Raw genomic sequence first — 18,811 nt, 5'->3', positions numbered from 1 at the left:
AATCCCCTCTGACTTCTCTCCTCTTTTGGATTGTATTTTTGTTCTCTTCGCTACAGTGTGGAGACAGAATGAAACCTCGAGGAAACTCTGTCTTTTAAATGTCTCCTTTTTAACTTATGATTTTCTTCTCAAATCCCCGTCTTTAAATTTTGAATTTCATGCAGCAGTGATCTGGGAAAAAAATGAGATATAGCCATAGGGGATATATGAAACTTTTCATCACAATTTGTCTGCCATCCCGACTGGGGGGCGAGGGGAGGTGGGGGTTCTGTTTTCTTTTGTTTTTCCAACACCAAAAAAAAAAAAAGCTGAAATTCTCTTCCTATATCCAGTTCTTTTTAGCATGAAAATAGACAGCAGAAATGAGAAGCTGTTCATGTATTTGCTGCCTCGGCTTCTGCACAAATGTCTCCTCCCAGTTTCTGCTGGACTCCTAGGGCTGTGCGCAGGCTGGTTACATCTCTCCAGTCCATGTTCTTTTCAGTGCTGACAAAGCATTATCATTAAAAGACTTTCACAGCCATTTAACTCTTAAAATTAAACATTTACATCAAACCAATTGCATTTGGCTTGCAACTTTTGGTAACTTTGTTACCGTATTTTTGAAGAATTTGCTAGGGTGCAGTGTGTCTTTAAAAAAAAAAAAAAGATATAAAGTCAGTATTTATTGATCGTATATTACGTATAGTTATTTTTTATTTATTCTTTGTATTGCTGTAGAACTTAGAAACCCTAGTCACTACAGAAGCCAATTGAACTAGGGCATTGTGCAAACAAAGAACAAAGAAAATTCCTGGTCACAGAGCTTAAAAATCTGAAGGTAATCTTAAAATTGTGTTTCATCATGATTTCTTCACTCTTTCCTAACTGTTGTACTGTCAGATGTAACTGAGCAATTTATCCAGATTTCCAGGCCTTGCAAACTTAAAAGCAGTAACCCATCCAAGCTGTAGGAAAGGTAATGTACGTACACAGAAATCTAGAGTGACGTGCGTTAAGAAATGCATTAAACCAGCACAGCAACTTTCCATCCTAAGCAAAACAGCTTTTGTTTTCTTCTGCAGAGGTGCCTGTGCAAGTCTATTTTTTCGAAAGAAACAGCAGATGTGTTTTGCCACGGTTCTGGATCTTAATCTGGTTTCTTTGCGGCTAAGAAATTGCTTTTCCAAAAGAGTATATGTAAGTAGTTAATCATTAAGGTCTGCAGGGTAATCTTCCCCCAAAAAGAAAAAAGAAAACTTAAATGAATAAGTGTAACATTCAGTGTTTCAGTTTAGCCATTCATTTATACAGAGGGTGCGGGAATATGATGTTGCTGTCTATGTAAATCCGATCCTGGCAGAGGTAGGTTCCTTCATAAGCATTATTTCTCTAAAAGCTAGACTGAATGTGAGAGTTGAAGAAAATTCCACTTTCTGACCATTCTGTAGTTTTCTGCTCTCAGGTAAATACTCAGAGACTGTGCCATGAGCTCTGGAGCTCTGTCATGTCCATGTCAGAAATAGAGAATGTCAGAAGAGCCAAAAAGGTAATGATTCTGTTGTCATTCTTTTTCTTTTTTTCTCTCTCTCTTTTTTTTTTTAAGTAGTCATACCTTCACCTTGACAGTGAAGGAGGAGAAAGGAGGAGAAATTACCAAATTTTATGAAAACAACTCTTAACATAAACATACATGTACCTAACTGAAAAGTTGTTATCTCCTCAAAGACCTGCAAAAAATCTAAGAGCTGCTGGGTACTTGCAAGCAGAACAGGAAAGTAAAAGACAAAGCAACAGTGTGACATAAAAAAGAAAAGAGAGGTAAAATAGTGCTTAGATTAGAGGCATCTTGCTGTAACAGTGTAGTTCAGTAGTCAGGTGCTGGTTGCAGAGAAGAGGGGAGTCAGCACTGATCCCAGAGCAGAATTTTTCAACAACTGCCTAAGCAAAAAGCTGCAGGTCAGCAAGGTGTATCCTGAGTTCCTGCAGTCCAGAAAGAGGGAATCAGCCTGTTTTCCAAATCCCTATCACCCCTCTAAAGAAAATGGGCTGTGTGCTTTGAGATGGTTGTCATGGCCAGGCAGTCTCCTCCTTAAGTTGTTTCTGGGCTATATGCTTTTTGGTGATGTTCTCCACTTTTTTTTAAATAACAGGAGTCTTCCTAAGTGTCTCTCAGTATTGTCAAAATATGCCTAGAAATGACCCAAGTTAATTGGATGCTATGAAGATATGAACTGGTATTTAGCTCTGTGATAATTTTACATGCAAGGTAACAATGCAGTAGTAAGAGGTTTGTCTCATGAATTATTGCAAGATTAGCTAAAGCAGTGAGGTGTAACAGCAAGGCCAAAAGGAATGTAGAGGTAGAAGAAATGACAATATGACTGAAGTGTGAATGTAGGAGGGTAGTTCTAGGCTTAAGAGTAGCATGAAATGAAGTGGATTAAAAAAAACAGAAGAGTATATGTGGAACAGATGTGCATGGAGTGAACCAAGTGTCAGAAGAACAGAAGAGAATAGCATCACAGTGGAGTGGTTTATGGTTTGAGGTAGATTTCAGTATGTTTTCATGGTATGAAAAATGCTGTAAAAGGATCAGGCTGTATCAGCCGACCCACAGCAACTTGCCATGAGTTGTCTTAGCGTGAACTTTAGTGCAAGGTGGTTAAGCCAAATTTTATCTTGTGTTTGTAATGAATGAGTAATACAGATGTTGGTTAGCACAGCCCAGCTGATGGACAGAAGGATTTTTTTTTTTTTTGCTGAGCAAACCCCACAGGGTTGGTTGTCCATAGCCCCACACTGCTGTGTTGGCATGGACTTGGCTGCGTTCAGGGGCCTGGCCCTGCTCTGTGTTGGCCGAGGGATCTTTATGCTGTTCATCACCACACAGTGTGTATGTATATGCTGTGCCTGAAATAACGATGAAGGAAACTGTGTGGAAAAATGTGGAAAAAGAAAAGAACCTCATTTAAAGTAACCTATGAGGTTATTTAAACCATAGAGAACAGCGTATAGCACAAAAAATAATGTGTCCAAAGCAGGGTTATGGGCATTGGATTTGTTTTCAATGGGAGAGAGAGATGTGAGTGGAGATAAAGAAGACATCTCCTGCAAGGATTAATAACTAATGGAGAGTATAGTTGATAGAAGAGATTGAATTTAAACAGGGAAAATATGCTATTGACAATATATTATCGTTCATAATGAAGACAGATTTACTCCTGTTCAGATATCTCCAGGATCAATGGACCATTGTTTATTAGTGGTCCATTTAGACCAGTATTGGTCTAAATTCTAATCTAAAATTCAGAGAGTTAGAAGTAAATAAAGAAGGGTGGCAGGGAACAAAGGGTGACTAACATCTTAAATTATTAAGGAATGTAACTGAAGCAAAGAACTCCAGAAATACCTAGAGTGGCTGCTGGAGAAGGAAGACCCTGAGTTGTCTACAGGAGAGATAGAGACCCAAAGCCCTAAAAGGTACAGTAGGCTTGACAATTGTTTCAATTTCTTTGTTTCTTTTTTATTCTTTTAGTTAATAGCTCTTCAGCAGCTGTGTCATATGATGGCACCTCCCCACACCCTACTCCCCAAAATGGTCTGTAAGGAGAAGGTATCTGACCTCTCGTGTATATGGACTTGAGGCACTGGCTCATGCTTTCCCTCAATCCAAGCCCGCGTATTGTCTGGATGACAAAGCCCAAAGTAGGGACCAGCTGACAGTTAAACAGCAATTTCTCAGTTAGTCACCTTTTGGCCCTGATCCAAGCCTCTATTACTGGATCCCATCACTCTTGGCCAGTGCCCTGCCCACATGCACAGTTGAAGAGAATGTCCACCGAGTTCCCCAGAGTGGATGGGGATTTGGGGAAATGCCCATGATCCTTAATTAGTTTCATCCATGTAGCTCTTTGGGAAAGGAAAGAAGATTGGAAGGTGCAACTTCAACCAAATGAAGCACAAGTTTGTATGTCAGGAGCTTCCGAATTTTTATTTTGGATGTGAAAAACTTTATATAAAAAAAGCAAAGCCTAGTGGCAATGCAGACCCACAATAGCAGATTTAAGCCTGCAGATGTTTAGACTGTTTTTTTTTATTATTATTATTTATTTACTTTTCACAGGCCTTTTAGAAGTAGTTTAGGGGATTTCCCCTAGGAATCCACAGACCCTGGATTTCTGGTCACTGCTCTTGATGTCCTGTAGAGTCAGGCAAAGGAAAGAGGCTCCTCCAGAAAGTGCTTCAGAGGCAGTTAATACTAATTGCCATGTAGAAGAGAAGGAAAGGAGAAGAAATCTCCTTTGGGAGAAAAGCAAACATTGCCGGAGAAGGCAGATTAAATGGAGCCCCAAAACAGGTAGGAAACTTGCACATTGTTCCACTTCTTATTCTCGAACAGAGAAGTAGTAACTTCTATATCTCTTATTTTTCCAAGTTTATGCCAAGATCATAGAAGCAGGTAATACTACATTCCACTTGTGGACTCTCTGGAGACCAAACAGGCAGTATTAACAGCAGGGATAAATCCTGGGGGACAAACATTTAAAAAAAAAAAAAATCTTGCTTGAGAGACAAATCTTCAAATATGAGGCGTCTTTACCAGTCGCAGTTGCAGAATTTGTCACAAGTCATCACAGAGCAATGTACAGGTCTGAGATTCCCATCCAAACAAAAGAAGGGAAATTTAGTCCTCAGCAAACTTTATTGTCCCATAATCGGTTTAAATTAGTGTATTGCATTATAGCACAACTGGCTTTGAAATACCTGGTCATTTCAAGGGGTATCTCAAGAGCTTGATGTGAGCCTGTAGTGTTTTCATCTGGGATTCGTTCAGTAGTGAGAGTTTACAAAATTCTGTGGATTATAGTTTGTTAGAAAATAGGGCCCCGTGCCAAAGGTTGCTGAGCATGACCACTTCTTGTGGGCCCAAAATTCAATGGATTTTTTAGAAGACCGTGAAACATTAGAACAAGTGACTGCATTTTTTTCCTGCCACAGACTTTTTCAGGAGTAGAAACAGGGAGAGGCAGCTAGTCAAAATCTGGCACATGGAAGTGAGTATAAGAATTCTGTTAATCCTCCCGTGTTCCTATTTACATTTATATCTTCTGTAGCCATACATGCTATATAAAAATGCAGGTGCCCTTCCCGCTTTCCAAAATGCTAACAGCTCTTCCTTCAGCAAGGGCCAGTAAATAACAGAGAAAGAAAAGTCCATCTTCTGCAGTTTTGCACAAAGCTACCAGAAAATCTTTCATGTGTTTTCTCTTAATTAACTTGGAAAAGGTATCAGTCACCTCACTCCTAATATATACATTTTTAAGAATGTACTTTTTGCTATAACAGGCAAGGTAAATCATATTTTTTTCATACAATCCTGCTGGCACTAAATTTGATGGAGAAAAATATATATATATAACCAAAAAAAAGTTGCTGATGTCCAGTGGCCTCTACTCTATAATCTTTATTTGCTGCATTAAATGAATTTAAAATCCTGCCTTGTACACAATAAACGATACATGGCATATCCTACAGTTTTTGTCAGATTGGCATAATTGAAATACTAGCAACTTTCGTCTGTTTGTAAAAGCCCCAGAGTTCCACATTAATCTTTTCTTCTCTGTCCTTGTCCCAAAGCATCAAGCAGATTTTTTCATCCTTTTTCTCTGTCTTCAACCTGAGCCTTAAGAAACAAAACAATGCAGCAAGCTGAATGCCAGATGCTGGTGTTTCTGTAGTGTTTCCTGTGATGGTGCTGGGGCAGGGGACCTGAATGAAATGAGAAAAGAACAAACCAAAATGCTTTTCTTTCAAGTTGTTGGAGCACGAGGTGTTTCTGAGCAGTGCAGACGTGGGCTAGTCCACAACAGTTTGTCGGAGCCAGGATTTGCTTGCTGCAAGGTGAGGTGACTTTCAGGAGGAGTCCTGATCTCTTGTATGTAGGTTTTCAGTGTTGTAGAAGTTACTTTTGTGGAGTTGCTTGTTGCAGAGTGACAGAATTTCAATGGTGATGGTGTTTGCTGGGAGATCTGATGTCCCAGAACAGGGCTGTGTTTGGGGAAATTTGTCCTGTATCTCCAGAGCACTGCACTACAAAAACATCCCTTTGCGAGTACCTCTTTCAGTGGAGACCTTTAGGGATCGCATTTACGTGAAGTTAAGGGAGTGGTTTTGCAGAGGAGGAGGAGTGTGGCCAGCACTTTGTAAAGTGATTGAATTTAGTTACTCTAAAAATATCCAGGAAAAATACCGATGGATTGTTTGGATTGCTGGAAGTCTCACCAGACTTCTTGTGCTGGACTTCACGCACCTGGAGCAGAACTGGCTTTACCCCATCATCACCCACGTGGTCCTTTCTTCTCCAGCACTCACACTGTACCTCTATGCCAAAAGTTTCATCCGTTCCATGTTTAGCTCACACGGACTAGCCATGTTAACAAAATTCATTCCCATACTGATTTAATCTCCTTCCCGCCCTGCACCAATCCTGCCGAAAAAATGTCCTAGCCCCTTTTGTAGCCAGCCTGGTTGCTCCGGCGCACGGCGATGCCGTGGCCGCCTCGGGATCAGCAGTCTCCTGTTTCTGCTCCCTGAATTGCAGCCGTTTGGCCAGGGACAAGTGCTGCATGAGAGCTAATCTCTTTGCTGTCGCGATTTCCAACCCCCTTCCCTCCTTGGCCCTTATGGATTACTGATGAAACTCACTTGTACAGTTTGGATGTTTGATAGATAAAGCACGTATAAAAAAAAAGGAAAAAAAATATAAATACAGAAATCTCAACACTGTGCATTCAGTGTCTTTTCTTTCTAGCTTAAAAGAAGGAAGGTAAATAATGTCAAGTCAATGAATATCAGATATATTTTTTGACTGTACATTACAGTGAAGTGTAATCTTTTTTTTACAACTGCGAGTCCATCTTATTTATTCTTGTAAATGTTCCCAGACAATGTTTGTAATATGGGCTGTGTTGCAAATCCATAAAATAAATCTGTGATCTGAGAGTAATGTTTTACTAAGAGACTCTTGTGCTTGTGCCTTTTCTTTGCACCTGGTGGAGACACTTTGTTGCAAGTAACGCCATCAGAAATGGTGAAATGACTGCATGGAAGAACCAAGACAAGCCTCTTGTCACATTAGTGGGCAGTGGCTTTACATCATGGTGGTAATTCAGAAGTAGCTCAACAGCAACAAAGAGAACTTGCTGGACAACTCGGTCCCGCTGAAAAGTTTGATTCTGTCTTCTAAATAACCCCAAAATTTGAGCTTTTTGACAATATTGGTCCTCACCACATGCATTAGATCTAAACATATTTTTGAAAAGTGTTCTTACTAATATGTTTTACTGCATTTTTTTTTGCTTATTCAAGTCCTGCAAGACATTGCTAATACGATAGTGACATTTTTATAGTGTTTTCTATAGATAGACACACACATCAAACTTCTGTTTAGGATTTCTGTATCAGTAGTCAATAATTTCACACGTTCACCAGCAGGCCGCCGACTTCTGGCCTTCCAGTCTTGGTTGCTAGAACATGTGTATGATGGCAATCTGGTTGAGTTAGCACAAAGGGGTAGATCAGAAGATAGGCAGGATTCATGCACTTGCAAGACAGCTTTTTTTTCCCCAGAATACAAGCACAAGAGTGCACTGAGATTCACAGATTAGAGTGTCAGGGTAGGAGCATCATGTCTTGGTATGCTCTAGCTTCAGGAATACAACCCCGGTGATAGGAGCTAATCTCTTTTGCATTGGCAATTAGCCTTCCTTAAAAAAAAAAAAAAAAAAAAAAAGGCATCTGAACTAGAGTGATATTACTCCTGTTTTTCTTCGCGTAATGAAGTTACCTTAGAAGCATATTTTCTCTTTATTTTATGCATGTCTTAGTTATTTTCTTTTGAAAATATTTCCTTGAATTTATTCCCAATTCATGTGAACAAAAGCCTTTAACTGTGCTAGAAATGTTTAGCTCAAATGTTGCTGTTTCTTCATCAGCCTGATGCAGCAAATTCCTACATCTTAATTGTAGCTGAACATTCAGATTTATTCAACAATTTATTCAAATGGTTCATTAGTATGAGGTTAGACTGTATAAAACTCCCTGCAACTACACAGTTATTGGTACAGTGGGGAGTCAGAAGGAAAAAAAGTGTTATTGCCAAAGAAATTTCTTTGCTATAGTGTTAGTTTGAGAGGAAACTTGCCAGGACAGTTGTGTTTAATAGATACAGTTATGTATCCATAAGGATTAATTATAATTTGCCTTGCCATAGGACACTTCATTCAAGTTTGCAAAACATTTTACTGATACTTGGTATTAAGAGCAGATTGCATTTATCGAAGGTAAACGGCAGAGAAAGCTCTGTGAGATTCAAGTCAATCATCGTCTCACTGTGATTTATTCTGAAGTGCCAGATTTTGGAAAGCAAAGTACAAACTCATGTGTCTATCCTCTTGTTTACCCAGCATTGCTCACCCAAATGTATCAGTGGGTTAATGATGGTGATAGACAACAGATACAGAAATCTGAAACTTTGGGGATTCAAAGTGCTTTGTCTAGTGTTGCTTTTTCTAGTGTTTGTCTAATGTCAATATTGCTGTTATTGACACAAGCTAGAGGGGTGAATGTAGTAGGTATTTTACCAACATCAGTCTCTCTCCTAAAGCATCAGCTCCTGTTTGTCCCTATGATAACCCATATTTTCCTACTGGTACTACTTCAAATTCAGTCAAGTTTGACAAGGCCTCTTCACCTAACCTAAAGTTCCTAGTTTCACAAGTTAAACCTTCAAATTCTGTGTATCATCCTGAGCTGAATATGCAGCTGTTGTTTAAGAGCAGGTATTGAAAAAGGGGTTTATCTCATTCAGGCATGGTCATCTGTGTGAACACAGAAAATCAACTCGATGGTGACAAAAAGGTGCTGGACAGGGTGAGTTCATTCTGGATAAAGCCATGGTAAGACGACTGCGTTGGGTTGTCCTCTGGATGTGCCCATTTTGCTTTGTTTGATGACCTAATTTGCTGACCAGCATCAACTCAGCCAATTTTGAGATGTGTGAAATTAGATGGGATTATTCACCCCATTAGCAGATATCTTCAAAGGTAAAAAGAGAAAGGGAGAAGGAAGGGTGGGCAAGTGGAATTAATACTGTTTGCATAATCTGGGAAATTCTTCTGAGCAGTCTGGCTTGACTATTTCAGGTGGTCCTGTATTTGTCAAAATTTTAACAAGAAAGAAAAATATTTTTTTTTAATTTAAAGTATTTAAAAAAAAGTTAAATTTACTTCTGTGGTATAATTTTAGAGGAACTAAACTGAACAAATGGACATGTGCTCTTTCTTGAAATTATTGTTTTCAGTGACCTTTCCATGCCTATTTGGGAGGACATAACATTTGCTCTAAGAAGCAACTTATAAGTGGCTGCTAAAGATTTATCCATAAAGTGTTAATATATGGTATGAGTCAATAGTTGTAGAGCATTTATATTACAGGTCAGTAGGGTTATTTGCAGATGTAATGTTTACTGGTGTGTTTATAAACACTTACAGCATACATCAGAAGCAATATAACATTTATTACTCCTTTATTAATGCTTTGCAAATGGTACACTGTTAGGAATAAATGTGACCTGGTAAATTTTCAGTGAAGCAGTGAAGTAGATTTTCTTTGAATGTAAAAAAGGTTCCCCCCAAAACGTCTGGGAGAAAAGCCTGGCTTGAATAGACAATTTATTGCAATATATATGACCTTATTCTTGGAGAGAGGTCAGGCCAGGAGTTCCTTGCCCTAGTCTGCTCAGGAGGCTCACATCTAGGATGAATGTGAGCCCTGCAGGCTCAAGAAATGGAAGAGCTTGCCCTGAATATCCCTTTCTTTCTTACTTCTGAAGGTGTTCCTGGGAGTATCCCTTAACTTTGGCTTTGTGACTGATTTCACTGAGAAAGAAGGAGAGCTTACCAGTTATTGCATGAGCTTATTACTTAAGAAACACGAGGCGCTCTCTTCCACTATGGACTTTCCATCTGTTATTAGGAAAGTTATTTCATGTTCCTCCAGCTGTGTGAAGCAACATATGGACAGCAGTAGGAGACCTATCCAGAGATCCCAGCAGCCGCATAACCCGTGTCTGATGATGGCATGCTGGATTCTGAAGAAAAACATGAATGGCAATAAGTTTTTAATGACCTTCTCTGATATAATACCTGACTGTGGGATATCACAAATGAAAAGTGGTGTCTTGATGGAGCTTGCTTTCTGGTAGTGTGTTGGGTTGTGCTTGAGTCCACACAAGCTTCCTGCATCAGTAGGATCTGTGCAGGGATTCTGACCCAAGAGCAGAGCATGCCAAGAGCACGTGCAGCAAGGATTGCCCCTGAAGGTTGAGATGGTCCAGTTTTGTGGATCACTCTTGGCCAGGCACCTGCCCATCATGAAGGGAGGCAACGGTTGGGCATGCAGATCTGGGCACACACTTCTGTGAGCATGTATCGTTTGGCACCTCCTCCTCCTGAGAGCTGAACACAAATGTGCTTCTAGAACATGAGCTACTGGAAGGCTTTTTTGGAGGCGTTTATACAATCCGGAGCATTGACAATGAAAGAACAGGTTGCCTAGGATAATGCTGGTGACGTGCAAAGAACCAAAATTATTGTTTATTCTGGTGCAATAGGAACTATCCTGCAGTGAAAAACAGGTTTTGGCAAAGGAGGTAATGAGAAACGCCAGTTTTCGTGGTACTGATGTGCTCACGTTGCAGGAGGCTCAGGACTGAGATGCGATTTTGTGGCTAGACAAGCTTAGAGGTGGGAAACGCGAAACAAGCGTGTTGAGAGGGAGGAGGGAAAATATCAAATATCACCTCTCCCGCAGTGCTGGCTAAGGCTGTTCCTGTGCCTTTCCCAACCCTCAGTGCTTTTTCGGGATCCAAACAAATTTCATACCCTCTTTTCATCACTTTTGAGGTTGGTCCAAGGGACCCCTGCCTGTTCTTCCCAGATATTTCTCATCAGTGGGATCTCCTGGAGCTTGGCCCCTTGTTATTGGGGTGTCATTCCTCCATGGCCCCTGCTCAGATTCCCCCAGCCTTGCCTGCTCATTGTGCCCTTTCGAGAATATCTACAATAACATTCAGCAAGCAGTGAACAAATAATTAACTCCAAGCTCAGCGTTAGCTGTAAACAAGCCAGTAGTTCTCACTGACAAACTCCTGCTGCTGCTGTTGCTCACATGAATCCGATTTGCAAGTTTGGAAACTAATTTTGCAAATTACAGCTTGGAAATTATAAGACCAGGCTAAAAAATACTCTCTAACACAGTGGAAATATAAAGCGCTTACTGGCTTGCTCGGAGAGAATAGATCTCTGTCAGAACCAGACATTGTAACAGCTTTTGGTCTGAAGCATGTTGAATAATGTCAAAATTTTGTATGCATTAGTCTGTAGAAAACAATGTTATTTTTTCAATGCTACTTGGATTTTTTTTTTGACTGCTGTTTTCAAATAATTCTTTATGCTGCATGGAAGGGACTGAGTAGTAGTGAGTTTATGCAAGCAGAGGACTGCCAGATCAGAGAGGAACGTTTATTCTTGGGAATCTAATCATATTTTTAGGGAGATAATTCCATCATTTTAGCATGCAATTACTTGCAATTTGCTTCTCCTTCTTGCTCTCTGACAGACTTTTGAAAATGGTAGGCTGAGAAGTTATCAGTCTCAAAGCAAGCTCTGAGGGATTGATAAGGTCATGCTATACTGTTTGAACCTGAGGGGCCAACTCAAAAAAAAAAAAAAAAAAAAGGTGAATTTAACTGTTTTTGTAAATTAAGTCGCATATAGTAGAGAAATCCAAATGAAACGTTTTCACAGAATCTCCAAATAATTGGGATTGGAAGGAATTTGTGGACTTCACCTGGCTCAAATCCCTGCTCAAGCAGGGTCAGCTAGAGCACATTGTGCAGGACAAAGTCCAGGTGGGTTTTGAATATCTCCAAGGGGGAAGATTCACAAATTCTCTGGGAAGCCTGTTCATGATTTGCTAACATGTTCCCTCTGGTATGTAATGACCAGATATTGAAATCGCTTTTTGCAGTTTTTTTCTTAGATTTTTCCCCATGTCTACCTGTCTTCATTGGAGAGTAATTTGCGTTGATTATCACTTCCTTGTGCAAAGCTGGTCCAAGCCTGTCCACGTGGCTCAGCGGCTTGGTGAGTTTGTTTGGATTAAATATCATTTTAATCTTACTGGCATTTTGGACCTTCACTTCTGGGAAAGATCCTGTTTTAGTTTTACTCAAAAGTTTAATTTCTGTAACAGCTGTGTATTGTGGCAGGACACATCACCTGTGTGCAGGTATCTATATGCTGCCTCGAGTGAGGTTATCTAGTAAGCTTGAATCTGTATCTGTTACCTGGGGAAGGTGGTAGCCTGGGGGAGTATGTACTGGTATGATACCTGTTGGAAGAGATGGTGGCCTTCATCAAAAGGCCCGTATTATCATAAAAAGACCCATATTTTGATGTGCTGGTAATTTTCTTCAACTCTTTCTAAACTTTGTTGCTTCTTTTGACATCCCTCAACATGACAGTGCTGTTGCCTTTGGCAAGCTCTTCAAAGACACAGCTAATCAGACTGACAATCATTTAGTTTTTCTTACAATCTCACTATTTGGTTCAGCCTGGGAGATTATATAGACCTGAAACCCTTTCCTCGTTCTACTGTATCTAGTCCCTGCCACCCTCAGCATTTCCTCTGAATTGAATGAAGTTAAGACTTCCCTTTAATTAACATCATTCCTTCTGAGGAATCCTTGAGCACTAGGACAGAGCTGTGTTTGCTCATCAGCATAGTAGGAATGTGCTAAGGAGAAGATGCGGCTACTAGGTGGTAAACAGAGAATTTAAATTTCTGAAAGCTCTCTTAAACCTGTGCAAATCTCTGTGCAGTGTAGATAAGGCCAAGCTGTTGTATGAGCTGACACAGTAGGAGCAAACTCCTGGTGTATGCACAGCAGCCACAGTATTAAAATTGTAAAGCCCCTTTTTCTATCTGTTTTTTTTTTTTCTTTTTAATTGGAGGTCTGAGGAGGTTTGAAAGGATGGTTTGTGTATGCAGTTACAAACAGAAAAAGTCAAGGTGGGTTGGAAGGGAGGTAAGGTATCTAAGCAAACACTGCCAGTCTGATCTAATCAACCTGGTTACCTCAAATGTCAGCACTGCTTTCCCTCAAATACTTGTAGGCTCAGAACATTACAGATTTTTGTGTCCTTTAAGTGAAGAAAGAGAAAAACCCTTTTCATTGATGCAGTCCTCCTTTCTGTGAAATACTAACCTAAAATCTGTGCCTGAACCTGACTTTTAGCATTATCTTGGAGATGAAAATGTACAATAATCTGGAGGCCAGTGGATTTGTGTTGCTGGTTAGAAACTTGTTTGATTTGCTCTGAGTGGGCAACCGCAGACGACGTGGGGTTCTGCTGGAGCTGGGCACCTCGGGTTTAGAGGCTTTGGACTTTGGGCCCCATAGCCAAGTGTGAACCCAAAGGACTTAAAACTTTTGGAGATGCCTTTCGTCTAAAACAGAACGTGAGAGTGTTTTAAAGGTGCAGCTTTTTTTTCAGATCTAAAATATTGGGAAACATAAAGCGAATATCACCAACTCTTCCAGGGATTCTCAGCAAACACCTCCTAGCAAAAGTGCACTCTTTCTCTCAATTTTCCTTCTTCCCTGCTCACACAAAGACAGACTAATAGCAAAGATCTGAGCTATATTTAAAGCCTTGCCTTTAAAATTTGAGTGCTACATTATAGCCTTGGTTTCTGTAATGTTGCAGGAAAGGTTTGTATTTTCTGATTTCAAAAGTGCTACATTAACCTGAAACTCAGGTATTGCCATAGCTCTTGAGAAGTTTGAGTAAGAATTTCCTGTCAAGATGCTATAAAAACCACTTGAAAGATTTAAGCAAAAGACTCCATGTACAAGGTCAAGTGCTTTCTTCTGTGTCTGTGTTCTCAAAACAAAATACCATCAGTGCAGGATCTGCAGCTGCTATAAAATGGTGGGAATGAGAGGTAAAAGTGAAGGGAGTTAGAGCAATTCCTTCAAACATCAAGGTCCGCGTGCACAGAAGGAAGCAAATTGCAGAGAGGTCAGGAGAAAATGCCTTTGCCCTCTTCCAAGCTGAGCATCCGATCAGACACAAAGAGCTTCTGGCTCCTTTGATGCTCGTCTTGGGCAGGCTGGCTGTCACATTCAGGTGTGCTGTGATGGCCAGGGAAGCAGGTCTAGTGCTACCAACACCTTTAAAATCCAACTATCAGCCTATGGGAGAAAGACCAAGTGACCACGCTGCCCTGGCTCCGGGTTAGAGAGCCAGCGAAGCGCTGCAGCTGGAAAGGCAAAGCATCCCTTCAGAGAGGCACTGAACAGCAACATATGTATTTATGTACATATGGTACTTTAAAGCACAGTTATACCATGTGTGTTTAGACAGAAGGCACCAACATGAGGTCTGCTCTGGAGTGCCAGGGGATCGCAGTCCATGCGGCTCCAGCAACCCACCCTGCGTGTGCTTGTTACTCCTATGGCCCCGTCATTGACTGATTTAAATTACATTTAAATTTAAATTACATTTAAACACATTTAAATGTGTTGTGCTGCCCTTCAGGAAGGAGACCCTCTTGGTTGTAGGGATGGACCTCGTAGCTCCAGCCTTGGGAAGAAATCCTGAAGCAAAATGATGGAGAGAAGATGCTGATTCTTTTGTCTTGTAGTTCAGAAATCAAAGCAGACATTAAAAATGAAATAATGAGCATAATTAAAACAACAAAACTGCTTGCTATTGGCAAAATTTTGCTAACTTCAGTTTTCCCCTTTCAGTTCAATATATAGATTAAACTGTGACCAAAGCAGAAAATGCCATAGTTTTATTTTTACAGAATTTGAACAATAGTATTTTATGAAGGCAACAGTTTCCTTTTGTCCTGAAGGAATGAAGATTTTGGCATCTTCCTTGAGAAGGGCTTGCCAAGAGCTTTCCAACTACCAGTCCCCAGCCTCATGATCCCCATGGCACATATGCCTGAGAAATATAATCCTTCCACTATGAAATGCCTGCTCTCTATTTTGAATACTATTGCGATTGTCAGCATGAAAAACAATTGGAGTTGGGAGCGTTTTTTTGGCTTTAAAACTTGTAGGATGACAGCTCAGGCTGACTTCTAGCACAAGTGATCAAGGGAAGAGCTGAATCTGCCAGAGAATAGGAGGTCCCTCAGCTGCACTTAGGGGACTCTGCTGAGCCTTACGTGGAAATGACTTTTCTCCTGGTATTAGCTAACTCTGCTTTGTTAGAAATATTAGACTTTGGGCAAACTTGGTTTTTCTTTTGTTGCCCATTGCTCCAGCTCTCTCCTAAATATTGAAGGTCTCTTGGGAAGAGCATCCTGTTGTGCTGTCGCTTTGAACAGCCTCTGGATCTGGATTATAATGATGGGGACTGCAGTGTTATATGGACTCAGCAGATAAGTAAGAGTGACTCTTCAGCGCATTTCTTTGCTTTGCAGGACTGGAAAGCTTTTGAAATACCTGTTCTCAAAATTGTGTCTGCCTTTAAAAATATTGTTGTTTGGTGTTGTCTGTGTATGTGCATTGGAAGGGAAAAATACTGGTGAAAATCAATTTCAAAAATCAAACAAAGGTTTCTCCCTTTCTCCCAACTGAAAACCCAGGCTGTTTTCTTTCTATTAATTCTCCTTTGAGTCTATAGCTACCTATTACCTTGGACTGCAATACCTTCAATGGAGTTTTATAAGCCTTTGCCCCTGTCACTATAAAAAGCTTCCATGTTTTTGCCAAATCTCCCTCAGAAAGATTACTTTTGCTTTGAAGATGCCAATAAAGGAAATTGCTTTCACAGAGAAGGAGCAAGGAAGACAACCCTAGACCCTTCATTTGGATTTCTTCCAATCTTAAATTTATTGGAACTCCAGAGCAATCCTGAACCTATTACAAAGCCCGCTGTGGGCTGAACAGCCAGGTCCCTCGGGGCAGAGCTCAGATGTGTCTCGATGCCCCTGCGCCCTCTTCAGCTTCTCCACAAAAGCTCCAAGAGGGGGAAAAAGAAAAAAAAAGCAACCGGCCAAGCTATGAGGGGTTTGGCAGTGGGATGGGGACAGGCTATCCTGCTGCATGGCACGGCCTCATTGTCAGCTGCTTGCAGGGATGAAAAGTCCCAGATGGCAAGTAGCAAACCTGGAGCTTGTCTCCGTGCACAGGTGAACTCGTGCCATTTTCTGCTGTCTCTGAAAGGAAGTTTGAGTCCTTCCTTATATATCCATGGAGTTGTGGGGTTTGGTTTTGTTGGGTTTTTCTTTTTTTTTTTCTTTTTTCTTTTTCCCCATAAATCCCTTTTGCATAATCTTAAGAGTAGCACCTTTCTGCTGACCATCTGGAGTGTGCATCATGGCGTCAGCAAAAAAGATGAGCCAGAAAAAGTATTGTATTCTTTATCCATGATGAGATACGTAGCAACAATTCTAGGAATCTTGTTTAACCTGAAGTCTAGAAATAGCCTGTTTCTCCATTTCTATCCTTCTCTCTGGCCTGCTGCTGTTGGAGGAGGCCGCCTCGGGCATGTAGCATCATGCTGAGAGCAGCACAAGTATCTTCTCTGTCCTGGGATTTCCCATCTGAGGAGAGGGCTATTGAAAAGCTTGGGCATGAAGCAGCAGGCTGTAGTTCAGGGTAAGATGCTACAAGTTTGCTGGGAGTGTGAGTTCCTTCCTAAGTCACTTCTCTATCTGAGTTGATGGCATTTTGCCAGCTAGTTGCATATCCTCTACGTAGAAAAAGCTCTGGTTATCTAAATATGCATAAGGAATATGTTCCTTCCTTCCATCTTTTCAGAGCAGATCAGAGAATAGGTTGGAAGGGAGCTCTGGAGACCTCTAGTCCAAGCTAAGTCTCATTACAGCAAGGACCATTTCAAAGTTAGATAAAGGTTCTCCAGGCCTTGTCCACTCAAGTTTTGGACTTCTCTACAGATGGAGCTTTCACAGACTGTTCAGGCACACATTCCAATTCCCAGTCCTGTGAATAATTTTTACATAGCCCCAGTGAGAATTTTTCTTGCTGCAAATTGTAACTGTTTTCCCTGGGCATCTCAGAGAATAACCTGTCTCCATCTCAATATACTCCCCTTAGATTCCCTATAAGCTTTAAGTAAGTGTCCCTATAAATTGTTTTCATGGGAAGCTGGCTCAGTATTTTGATGTTTGGTTCCTACACTTCTTACCCCTTGCCATCTTCAAAATACATTATTGTTGAAAATTGTTTTGTCAAATCTGGTTAAATGATTGGATATGCAAAAATATATGCACCCACCCAACTTCTCTCATCTGTAATTAAGTGCTCAGTGAAGATGTGCAGAATCTCTACAGATGATGTGCACAGCTCTGTGTTCAGGGAGCTCCTTCCAGAAGTGCCCCCCAAGGGTAAATTCATCAGATCTTTTGTCTTTCTGCTGTGGGATATAGTCACCCTCTTTGGAGGATGATTGATTCAAATCACTGTTCAAGATTTCAGAATGAAACAGCCATAACAGGAACCCAGTTCTCTCCTGATAACTTATTCTTCAGTGATAATGGTGATGCTTTGGTTTTACTTGTAGTTATCAAGATGCCTTTCTTCTTCATAAGCATCAAAGCAGTAGTAATTTATCTTGTCTTCCCTGAGTAATGATTTTGCCTCATACTTTTTCAGTTGTGTTTATCTTCAAGGCATTGATTTCATTCCTTTTTAAATTTTTTAACATTTTTTTCTGCTCACATTTATTTTGAAGTGATTCTGAATGAATTATATCAGCTTTGTAATTATTTTAAATAGACACTACTCTACATGTAGTGCCAAAAAAGGTAAAAACCCTAGGCTAAACTATTCTAAATATAACTTCCCCTGTGCCCTCAGAAGATTTTTCAAAATACTGCTTTGTTAATAGTTTCACTGAATATATTAGTTACAGTAATCGACTGTTTCCTTGCTCTGTGAAAACAGTGTTTTGGGGCTATTGAATTTAGTGATATTAAGAGGGTGCAATGTAAAAGGATTCTATGATTTGTTGAGAAACTTGTGCAAAACTCCAGCTAGGAAAACACCAGTTTAGAGACAACATAAAACTCAGTTGCTTGACCATTAGATGTTTGCAGGGTGCAACTGTCTGCTGTGCTCAGTTTCCCTTTACAGCGCATGGGCTGGTGGAGCCCTTCAGGGAGACAGTCCTGCCTCGCACCAGGTCACCACGTCAAGTCACCACGTCAAGTCCCCGCACTCTGTGCAGACCAGACGTGATGCAAAACCCTGAGTGTAGCAGGTGGCCAAAGGACCGTGGTCCCCTCTGGTGCCCATAGTATTTCTGAGGGCACCACAAAGATGGTTTGGTGCATGACTGGGGAGACTCCTTGAAAAGTAGACCTTTTATTTTTAAGACTTGATCAGAGGTAACTCCTTTGGAGACATTGCAATGGTTCTAAATCCTAACCTCCCTATGTAGCCCGGAGTCTTGGACACAGGCATGGGGTGCCCTCGCTGGCTATGGGCACTTGGGCAGATGCTGGGTGGCTCATGGGGATGCCACGTGGACCTCTGCTCTGGCCCCTCAGCCCCAGCTTGCCACAGGCAGCATGTGGCATCTGAGGGCTCAGAGACAGCGTGCATGTCCTGGAGTCTTACTGTGGATCAGATAGTCGGATTTAATTTTCCCGGATTTCTGGGTGTAGGATTGAACCGGCAATTTAGTTTACTAAATCCCTGGAAATTGCACACAGCTCTGTG

This window comes from Tinamus guttatus, unplaced genomic scaffold (assembly GCF_059628265.1).
Source record: "Tinamus guttatus ecotype Peru unplaced genomic scaffold, ASM5962826v1 Tinamus_guttatus_pri_ptg001150l, whole genome shotgun sequence".
Taxonomy (NCBI): domain Eukaryota; kingdom Metazoa; phylum Chordata; class Aves; order Tinamiformes; family Tinamidae; genus Tinamus; species Tinamus guttatus.
The sequence above is the reverse complement of the archived record's forward strand: the minus strand, read 5'-3'. Positions refer to the sequence as shown.